General features: G+C 49.5%; 1 long non-coding RNA gene across 1 annotated transcript; it reads right to left on the bottom strand.

The window, feature by feature from the left end:
- Positions 1 to 4260: 4260 nt before the first annotated feature.
- Positions 4261 to 9028, bottom strand: LOC310694402. Its single transcript, XR_014519665.1, has 2 exons — positions 7834 to 9028; positions 4261 to 5611 (listed from the first exon to the last, which is right to left on the bottom strand). It is a non-coding gene; the product is annotated as an uncharacterized lncRNA (long non-coding RNA).
- Between the last annotated feature and the right edge of the window lie 1330 nt (positions 9029 to 10358).

Genomic DNA, 10358 nt, shown 5'->3' with positions numbered 1-10358 from the left:
TATTATTGCCCATATGACTGGGTTGCCCCAGCCACTCTGTGCGGCTTGCAACAAAATATTAAATACACAATAAAAATATCAAACATTAAAAACATCCCTGCTTTCAGATGACCTAAAAGTCTTTTAGTTACAGTGGTATCTGGGGTTACATAAGCTTCAGGTTACAGACTCCAGAAATATTACCTCAGGTTAAGAACTTTGCTTCAGGATGAGAACAGAAATCGTGCAGCGGTGGTGCAGCAGCAGCGGGAGGCCCCATTAGCTAAAGTGGTGCTTCAGGTTAAGAACAGTTTCAGGTTAATAACAGATCTCCAGAACCAATTAAGTTCTTAACGCGAGGTACCACTGTATTTATCTATTGGACATTTATCTGGACAATCCACAGGGCAGGCACCACTACTGAGAAGGCCCTCTGCCTGGTTCCCTGTTAACTTCACTTCTCGCAGGGAGGGAACCGCCAGAAGGCCCTCGGCGCTGGACCTCAGCGTCTGGGCAGAACGATGGAGGTGGAGACGCTCCTTCAGGTATACTGGGCCGAGGCCGTTTAGGGCTTTAAAGGTCAGCACCAACACATTGAAATTTGCTCAGAAACATACGGGGAGCCAATGTAGGTCTTTCAGGACTGGTTTTATATGGTCCCAGCAGCTGCTCCCAGTCACCAGTTCAGTAATGGGGGGCAGCAGTGGAACACAGACCGAGAGTAAACTCCCATTGGTCTGGCACCTGCTATAGCAGCATAGTGGGGAAAGGAGAAAGAAAAAAAAATCTGGCAATTGTTCAGCAGTGGAAAAAGGCTGCCCCTTTAAGGACGGAGGGCGTCCAAGTCTGATGGCTCAGAGCTGGCTATCTCTTACACTTCCTCCTTCAATTTTCCAGGGAGATAAGCAAGATTTGACTGGCGCCCGGGGCTGCCCCCATCCTCTTTGAGCAGGCAGCTCCAAAGATTTGGGGGATGGGTGGCGACAAACCCATGAGCCCCCCCCCCCGCTGTCCTCAACCGCACCCCCCCCCATGGTCAAAGGGGTGCCCTTGTCACAATTAAAATGCATCTTGCATTTTTTTAAACCTAGTTTTTAGCAAATTGGCCACCTTAATAAAGCACAAGCTCTCGGGCTAACTTGTGTACTTGGCTACCTAGTAAATTACGGTAGCATTATTTGATGCTCTTTATGCATTCGCAGAGAATGCCGTTATCATTTTGCGTGTATCAAACCTCCTTATCCTTATACTTTGAAAAGTTGTGTGTTTTAACCTCGTAAAACACACACCATACAGTTAAATCACATCCCGTCGCCCAAGAACCCTGGGAACTGTAGCTTACCCCTTCAGTTACAGCTCCCAGCACACTAGAGTTCCCAGAATTTGTTTTGCCTTGTGCGTGTGCTATAAATATATGTTGTGTACAGTGGTACCTCAGGTTAAGAACTTAATTCGTTCCGGAGGTCCGTTCTTAAGCTGAAACTGTTCTTAACCTGAGGTACCACTTTAGCTAATTGGGCCTCTCGCTGCCGCCGCGCGATTTCTGTTCTCATCCTGAAGCAAAGTTCTTAATCTGAGGTACTATTTCTGGGTTATCGGAGTCTGTAACCTGAAGCGTCTGTAACCTGAAGCGTCTCTAACCTGAGGTACCACTGTATGCAGTTTTAGTCTGGGAGGGCCCTCTGCCCCAAGCATGTGCCATTCCTCAGAGAATCCTGGGAACTATAGTTTGCCAAGGGTGCTGGGGACTGTAGCTCTGTGAGGGTTAAAACTACAGTTCAACAGAGCAGGAGGATGTGCTTTGAACGTGCTTTTAAACGCATGGTGTTTATGGAATCCCACGTCTCCCGCAGGATTGCAGCAGAGGAAGGGAACAGCGCTTTGCAAGGCTGGCCCAGGCGGGCGCCGCCAAGTCATACCATCACAGAACAGACGGTTGGCACCGGTTGGCACCGCCGGACCCCGTGGAGGCAAAGAGATGTGGAGCCCCGGTTCCTACAGGGGAGTTCCCCGGAGGGGCCGGCTGCATTCTTCGCCAGATTTCAGGCCTGTCCAGGCTGTGACCTTTGCAGAGAGCTCCAGCCAGTCTGGGATTTTGCAGAGAGAGAGGATCTTATCAAGAGAAGCAGGAAACGGCCTGGAGCTGAGCTGGAGACAAGCAGGCAGGGCTAGCCGGTGTCAGGAATGGGGAAGTGGCGACCGAAAGGGGAAGAGGAGGAGGGGAGGAGGGAATAATGCAAGAATCCAGCAGCCAAGCTGAACGCTGGAGGGCTTGGGGCAGGGAAGCAGAGAATTGTAGCGTTGGAAGGAAGAGGCGCCAAGGGTCATCTAGTCCAACCCCCTGCAATGCAGGAATCTCAGCATCCATAACACTCTTCAGAAATTGGGTTTTGACCCTCAAGCCCTTCTAAGTCTGGGCTTGGGCCAAGCAAAAGCAACGGTTAGGCCAGGGGTCTGCAACCCGCAGCTCCGGAGCAGCATGTGGCTCTTTTACACCTTTGCCACGGCTCCGGGGCGGATACTAGCGAGGGGAGGAGGCGCATTGTGCGCCCCGACACTCCTCTCTGTGGCGGGCGCTGTGCTGGCTGTGACGTCGCATGGGGGCGGTGCGTGCGGGGCGCACCGTCCCGACATCACCTTCCCGCCCGCTGTCAGATCACGGCTCCGGAGATATATTTGTTTTAAATGTTGCAATGGTTTTGCGGCTCCCAGTTTTTTTTTCCTTTGGAAACGGGTCCAAGTGGCTCTTTTTGTCTTAAAGGTTGCAGACCCCTGGGTTAGGCAAAGAATTATAGACACCGAGAGACAAAAGGACGGATCAAGGTGGCCTGACTACAAAATTGTAGAAATCGAGAGATATATAGGTGGACCAGCAGCATATTTCTTTTTTTCTTGTAAATGCAAGAAGGGCTTTTACACTTGCCAGAAGCTCGGCTCTGCCCTCGCCGGTCTTGGAAGGGTCCTTTACAAAAGTCCCATATGACCAGAGAATTTGCGCCTGTCCATTGGGGGATATGGGGACGCGGGTGGCGCTGTGGGTTAAACCACAGAGCCTCAGACTTGCTGATCAGAAGGTTGGCGGTTTGAATCCCCGCGACGGGGTGAGCTCCTGCTCCTGCCAATCTAGCAGTTCGAAAGCATGTCAAAGTGCAAGTAGATAAATAGGTACCGCTCCGGCGGGAAGGTAAACAGCGTTTTTGTGCGCTGCTCTGGTTCGCCAGAAGCGGCTTAGTCCTGCTGGCCACATGACCCGGAAGCTGTACACCGGTTCCCTCGGCCAATAAAGCGAGATGAGTGCCGCAACCCCAGAGTCGGCCACAACTGGACCTCATGGTCAGGGGTTCTATGCCACACCCTCTTTGAGTGCCATGTGCTCTCCGAGACTCAGATTAAGTCTACTGGATCCACATTTCAACCAGATCACTTAGAAAAGCAAAAGTTTGAGTGCGCACACTTTTTTTGTCTTTTGGGGGAGGGCTGATCTGGGGAGGGAGAGAAGTGCCCGAAAGGGATTGTGCCCACGGCAACATGCTCAGAAATCGAAGTCTGCTCATGGCTCTATAATGCTTGGTACCCCAGTCTTGCAATGTCACAAATCACCACCCTGCAGTAATTATTCCATATGTATATCTCATTGTTTTATTAACATTAACTTGGCAGATCAGACCAATAATCCATCTATCCTAATATCCTGTTTCCAGCTGTGGCCAGGCAGATGCTTTTGGGAAGCTTACACAGGTTATGCAAATAATAATAATAATAATAATAATAATAATAATAATATACTTCCCCAACCACTCTAGGCAACTTCCAACAAAATATTAAATGAATGAAACATCCAACATTAAAAACTTCCCTAAACAGGACTGCCTTCAGATGTCTTCTAAAAGTCAGTTGTTTATTTCCTTGACATCTGATGGGAGGGCGTTCCACAGGGCGGGCGCCACTACCAAGAAGGCCCTCTGCCTGGTCCCCTGTAACTTCGCTTCTCACAGTGAGGGAACTGCCAGAAGGCCCTCGCATTGGACCTTAGCGTTATGAAGATGATGGGCATTAACTGTTGTTTGTCCTTACCACCTGCTATTCAGAGATAGACTGCTTCCCAACATGGCAGTTCCATTTTGATCTCATGTTTTATCATCATCGATAGGCTTATCCTCCTCTGCTAACATACCTAACGCTTCTTTAAAAGCCATCTGAGGTAGTTTTGATCATTGCTACTTCTTGTGGCAGGGAGTTCTGCAAGTTCGTTGTGTGAAGAAGTGCTGATGAAAATATAGCCAGTGTTCAAATATAATTTATTAGCTTTTCAGGCTACATGAGCATTTCTTCGAGACAGAGGAAGGGCTGACCCAGGAAGCTGGAGGGGTTGGCAGGCACTGCTTCCAATGAATGGGGCAGGAGGCATATTCGAATTGCACCTTTCCCCTCTTGGGTGCTCTGAGAACTCGCTTGGGGAACATGGGCACCCCAGGGCACCCCAACTCCATTCTGATTGCAAGAAGCCAACTTTGCAAAACTGTGTAGCCCCAGGAACCCATTGGTACAGAGAGGCAATATTGTGTATCTGCATCAGAAACAACACAACCCTCTCTAAAAATCAGATTCAGTCTATAATCACCGCAAACACAGACCACTTCAAAATGCCACTGTGCATGATGGTTTTATTGCAGGGGGAGGGGTCACATGAATCTCCCCTGTCCCATAAAAAATCAAAACAAAACCCCCTGCATGAAGAAAGCCAGCACCTCAGGGGCAAGAGGTCTGATGACCCCTTTGCCTTGGCGCACTATGTTTCTACATGCAGGGAATTTTGCTTTAATATGGTTCGTGTGTGTGTGAGAAGCACTAAAACAGGCTGAAGTCATTGTGAGAACATGCAAGGTGGAATAAGGCTTCCCTGGCTCTTCAAAGCTGTGTTGAAGAGGACATTTCTGCTGCCTCCCCTCCAATCCTCACCATGCGAAACCACCAGCAGCAGCAGCTGAAATTCCCTCTGCCCCAGGAGCCCTGTTTTCCTAGGCATACTGATAGAGGACATCTCCAGAAGTTGTCAGACTCCAACTTCCAGCATGGCTAATGGCTCATGGAAGATGGGAGTTGTAGTCCAGTCACTTTCCCACCCTCTCCTAGACACATGTCCCAACCAATCAGGGAACACATCTCAAATGCACTTACTGACATTGTGCTGGAAAGAAGGGGGAACTGGCTTTTTCCAGCTGGTGTTGGACTCCATCTCCCATCAGCCCCAACCCAGCAGAGCCTATGGTTCGGGAAAGCTGGGAATTGTAGTCCAGCCGCATCTGGAGGGCTTTCTATCTGTGGCTTAAGGTCTCCCTAAGCTGCAGTGGTGGAATTCCAGGACAATGTACGTTGTTTTCCACCCTTGAATACGCCAGCCGGATACAGGCTGGGAGTCTGTATATCTTTGTTTGGAGTCTTCTATTTCTGTTGAGTCGTCCCCAGCCCGGCAGCTGACGGAAATCCAGCGCAGACACCGGCTTTTTTTGTCTCTCTCCTTTCCCCAGAGCCAAGCCGTCGTTTATCCTCATCGCTCTCGGAGAACTGGGTTATATGGGTGGTTGGGTGTTGCTGTTTTATTTCATTTTGGTTCTGTTTACATCTCAGGAGCCTGAAACAGAATAGAAGTTCAGTCGAGGGGGGGAGGGAACTATCCTGCCCTAAACTCCTGTTCATCTGATCAGACAGTTCCTGGTGAGAATCTAGTGAGCAAAACCAGGCAGATTTCACTGGTTGCCTATACTCTAGCCCAGGCATAGGCAAACTCCGGCCGTCCAGATGTTTGGGACTACAATTCCCATCATCCCTAGCTAACAGGACCAGTGGTCAGGGATGGTGGGAATTGTAGTCCCAAACATCGGGAGGGCCGTAGTCTGCCTATGTCTGCTCTAGCCTGTCATTGGTTAGCCTGCTTGGTTTATTATTTATTTGGGAAGCTGGCTTCTCCAGCAAAATCTTTCCTAGTCTCAAACTCCTGCCCTTCTCACTCATATGTGTGTGTGTTTTATTGCTGTGCACACCCCTTTTCCTGGAGAAGTTTAGGGGGCAGCACTACTAACCTTATTTTCTTTGGAAGACAGTCAGGGTGCCTTAAAGTGTCCCTGTGGCATTTGCTCTATTTACAAATATAAAAGTAGAACACAGCCAGCATAGCTCAGTCGTAGAGTGTGAGACTCTTAATCCCACAGTTCTGGGTTCGAGCCCCATGTTGGGCAAAAGATTCCTGCATTGCAGGGGGTTGGACTAGATGACCCTTGTGGTCCCCTCCAACTCTACAGTTCTATTATCTATATAAGGGGTCAGCAAACTTTTTCAGCAGGGGGCCGGTCCACTGTCCCTCAGACCTTGTGGGGGGGGGCAGACTATATTTTTTTTGGGGGGGGGATGAACAAATTCCTATGCCCCACAAATAATCCAGAGATGCATTTTAAATAAAACCACACATTCTACTCGTGTAAAAACACCAGGCAGGCCCCACAAATAACCCAGAGATGCATTTTAAATAAAAGGACATATTCTACTCATGTAAAAACATGCTGATTCCCGGACCGTCCGTGGGCCAGATTTAGAAGGTGATTGGGCCGTATCCGGCCCCCAGGCCTTAGTTTGCCTACCCATGATCTGTATCATCATCATTTGATGCTGGTGACCCCAGTTTTACAAGGGTTTGAGTGCTAGACCAGGGTTCAAATCCCCACTCAACCATGATGCTGACTGGGTGACCTTGGGCCAGTCACTGCCTCTCAGCCTAGGCTACCTCACAGGGTTGTTGTGGGGATTAAATGAGGAGGAGAACTATCAACGGACTTAGAGCTCCTTACAGGAAAAGGAGGGATATAAATGTAGGAAATTATTATTATCAGTAGTAGTAAAACTATAAAGGACCCCTGACAGTTAAGTCCAGTCGTGGACGACTCTGGGGCTGTGGCGCTCATCTCGCTTTACAGGCCGAGGGAGCCGGCGTTTGTCCATAGTGTTTCAGCGTCTTGTGGCCAGCATGACTAAGCCGCTTCTGGCGAAACCAGAGCAGCGCACAGAAATGGCATTTACCTTCCCGTGGGAGCGGTACCTATTTATCTACTTGCACTTTTTGGTGTGCTTTTGAACTGCTAGGTGGGCAGGAGCAGGGACCGAGCAACGGGAGCTCACCCCGTCGCAGGGAATCGAACCGCTGACCTTCTGATCGGAAAGCCCCAGAGGCTCAGTAGGACCACAGCGCCACCCGCGTCCCAGATCAGTAGTAGTATTAAATCATAATTGTCTGTTTTTAAATAGTAGTAGTAGTAGTGTTTTGATTTCCTACTCGCCATTTACCTTAAGGTCCCAGGGCCTGTTACAGCCATTTAAAAGACCCCATTAAAAAGATGCTGTTGGATCACAACTCCCATCATTCAGAGCTGGCAGGGAATGATGGGAGTTGTAGTCAGGCTGAAGAAGAGCAAAGTGGTTGGTAACTGGAAGGACCTCTGCCTGAGATGCTGGAGAGCTGCTGCCAGTCAGAGTGGACATCACTGGTGAGATGGATGTATAGCCAGACCTGGCAGAGAGCAGCTTTTTATATTACGCAAAAGCAGCCTTGTTAAACTAGATCTCCCCCCCAAATGTGCATTACAGCATGGCAAAGTATTATCCACTTCTGCGGTCCCAGGCAGGCAGCAAAAAAGCCCAGCACGCTTATGATCACTCCATTCCCTAAACTGGTTCCCTCCGGATCATTTGGACTACAATTCCCAGCATGGCAAATGACAATGGATGATGGGAGTTGTAGCCTCGGTTGGTCAAAGCGGCATTAGGCGATTGAGAAGCGTAAAAAACAAACAAAAACAAACTTACATGGTATGGTGGCTTACAACGTAGCAGCCAGGAGGAATCTTCAAGGTCTGGAGAACCTGGGGCAAAGGCTCGCCCGGAAGGGTAAGGTGGCGCAGGAGCCTGGCATCTCAGCATGGCGCAGCCCACAAGGCCAGGCACCCATGGGAGACGGACACCCTTCAGTCCAGAATCTCCTTCAGACACCAGCAGCAGAGGAGGACGTACAGACATTCGCGGAGAGCTTGCAGGGCCCAGTAACCCAGACTGACCACATTCCCGCTTTTGTAGTAGGGGAGGGCAAGCGGTCGTGCGGCCCTTGGGCGGCCAAAGTAGGGGCCCGTGAGGGCCGCCAAGACCCACGGACGTGGGGCTGCAAACCTCTGCAAAGGAAGATGCATGTTCAACTGTGGGGAGGCTGGCTCAGAGCTGGCTTTTAGCAGGCGTGTGGTGCCGACGCTGTCCTTTTGTGCAAATCGCTGGAAACTTCTCAGTTATCCGAGAGGTCACAAGGCCGCTTTGCGTACTGCTGAGGCCTGGCCCTCGCTAGCTAGCCTAATGCCAGAACAGTCCCCTCTCTGTCACATGTGGAGAGAAACCCCCCACCCGGAAACCCTTTCCAAATCACAAGGGCATCTCAGTGTCACAGAATCCTACATTCTAGGCTGGAAAGCCCCATCACTGATTCTTTCAAATAGAGTTGTTTTTGCGGGTTTATTATGACAAGGCGCAATCTGTGCTTGTTAGAAAAGCGGCCTGAAATTCAATAGGTGACCTACGCTTCCTTCCCGTCATGAGAAAACCACTGGTTTGAGGTCTGTGGTCTTCCTCGTGCGCAGCGCAAGCTGTTAGCCACAATGCAGGTGTGATGCGGGGGACTGCACCACCAAAATGTTATTTTTTAAAAACATTATAGGCAGCTGAAGGGCTAGGCAGGGCAGTTTCTATCTAAGCAGGGGGGCAAAAAAGGCCACTTTTAACTGCTTTCACAACCTACATTGTTCCACCCTACTGAAATCGATGCCAATCCCGACATGGGGGTGGGGGGCAGACCCCCTTATTGTGTTCATTCTCCCCACTCCCAAGGATATTAACAACAGTCGAGTCAACTTCTGGCAGCCTTGAGCTGCTGAGGTCCCAACGCCTGGGGTTCCCCCCATAAATTCATTTTTTAACTTTGACCCACACTTTTAACTACCCATAGTCCTTGACGTTCTGTCACACTGGGGCACTATGGGTAGCGTATTTTTTGCACCATAACACTCACTTTTTTCCTCCTAGAAAATAAGGGGAAATGTCTGTGCGTGTTATGGAGCGAATACCTGCGGGTGGCGGGGGGGGGGGGATCTGCTGCAGTCGTGAGCAGAGGATCCATGGTTCCCCCTTCCTTTCCTCCTCCGTGGTTACAAAGCATGGATCCACATGGATCCTCAGGATTTTTGCATTGGGCTACTCCAAACTCACTGTCAGATCACATGTCTGTGGCCACAGCATGAACCACAAAAATCATATATCCACTATTTCGTTTAGAATATTTTTTCCCTTGTTTTCCTCCTCTAAAAACTACGTGCGTGTTATGGTCAGGTGCGTGTTATAGAGCGGAAAATACAGTAATTAAAAGGGCTGCCCTGAACTAGGGCTGCACAGAGCGGTCAGTTTCAGTGCCAGTTCTCTGCTTCTCGATTTTCTAGTATTCAATCCTCCACATCAGTCTGCAAATCTGTTTTTAAAAGTCCTCATAAAAATAAATCTATGCTCTAGTGCAAATTTCTCCCAGTATACACATCTTCCTGTGCAAACGTTTCCCCTGACAGAATGCATTTTGGTATGTTATTTTCACTAATATATGCATTGCTATCCACATTTTAGCCAAATATTTGTGTTGCTGTATGTAAGGTGTGTCAAGGACCCCTGGACGGTTAAATTCAGTCAAAGGCGACTATGGGGTCAGGAATCTCTTACTCCCAGCAGGGTCACCCAAGGCGGTAAGGTCAAAGGGAAGGAGCTAGACAAAGAATGATCCAAGAAGTCCTCAATGGCAGAACAGGCGGATGATAACAAGTGGTATGTTACAACGGCTGTGAAGGCTGCAGCAGATAAGAATCTACCGTTCAGACCGAGGGAGCCAGCATTTGTCCACAGACAGCTTTCCAGGCCATGTGGCCAGCATGACTAAACCGCTTCTGGCGCACGGAGGACTGTGACGAGTGCCAGAGTACACGGAAACACTGTTTACCTTCCCACTGCAGCGGTACCTATTTATCTACTCGCACTGGCGTGCTTTTGAACTGCTCGGTTGGCAAGAGCTGAGACAGAGCAACGGGAACTCGCTCCATCACAAGGAATCGAACCACCGACCTTCCGATCGGCAAGCCCAAGAAGCTCGGTGGTTTAGACCACAGCGCCACCTGCTCCCCTTTACCTTCCCTTGCTCTTTCTATTGTTGGCCTGAGAACTGCAATGCAGAGAAGCGTGCGTTTCAGTTCCCTTATTGTTTCAGGAGGTGTGAAGCAGCCATATGAACTGAGTTGCATTTCTTCCCTGTCCCT

The sequence above is a fragment of the Podarcis liolepis genome (assembly GCF_965112155.1).
Source record: "Podarcis liolepis genome assembly, chromosome: 15".
Lineage (NCBI taxonomy): Eukaryota > Metazoa > Chordata > Lepidosauria > Squamata > Lacertidae > Podarcis > Podarcis liolepis.
The sequence above is the reverse complement of the archived record's forward strand: the minus strand, read 5'-3'. Positions and strand labels throughout refer to the sequence as shown.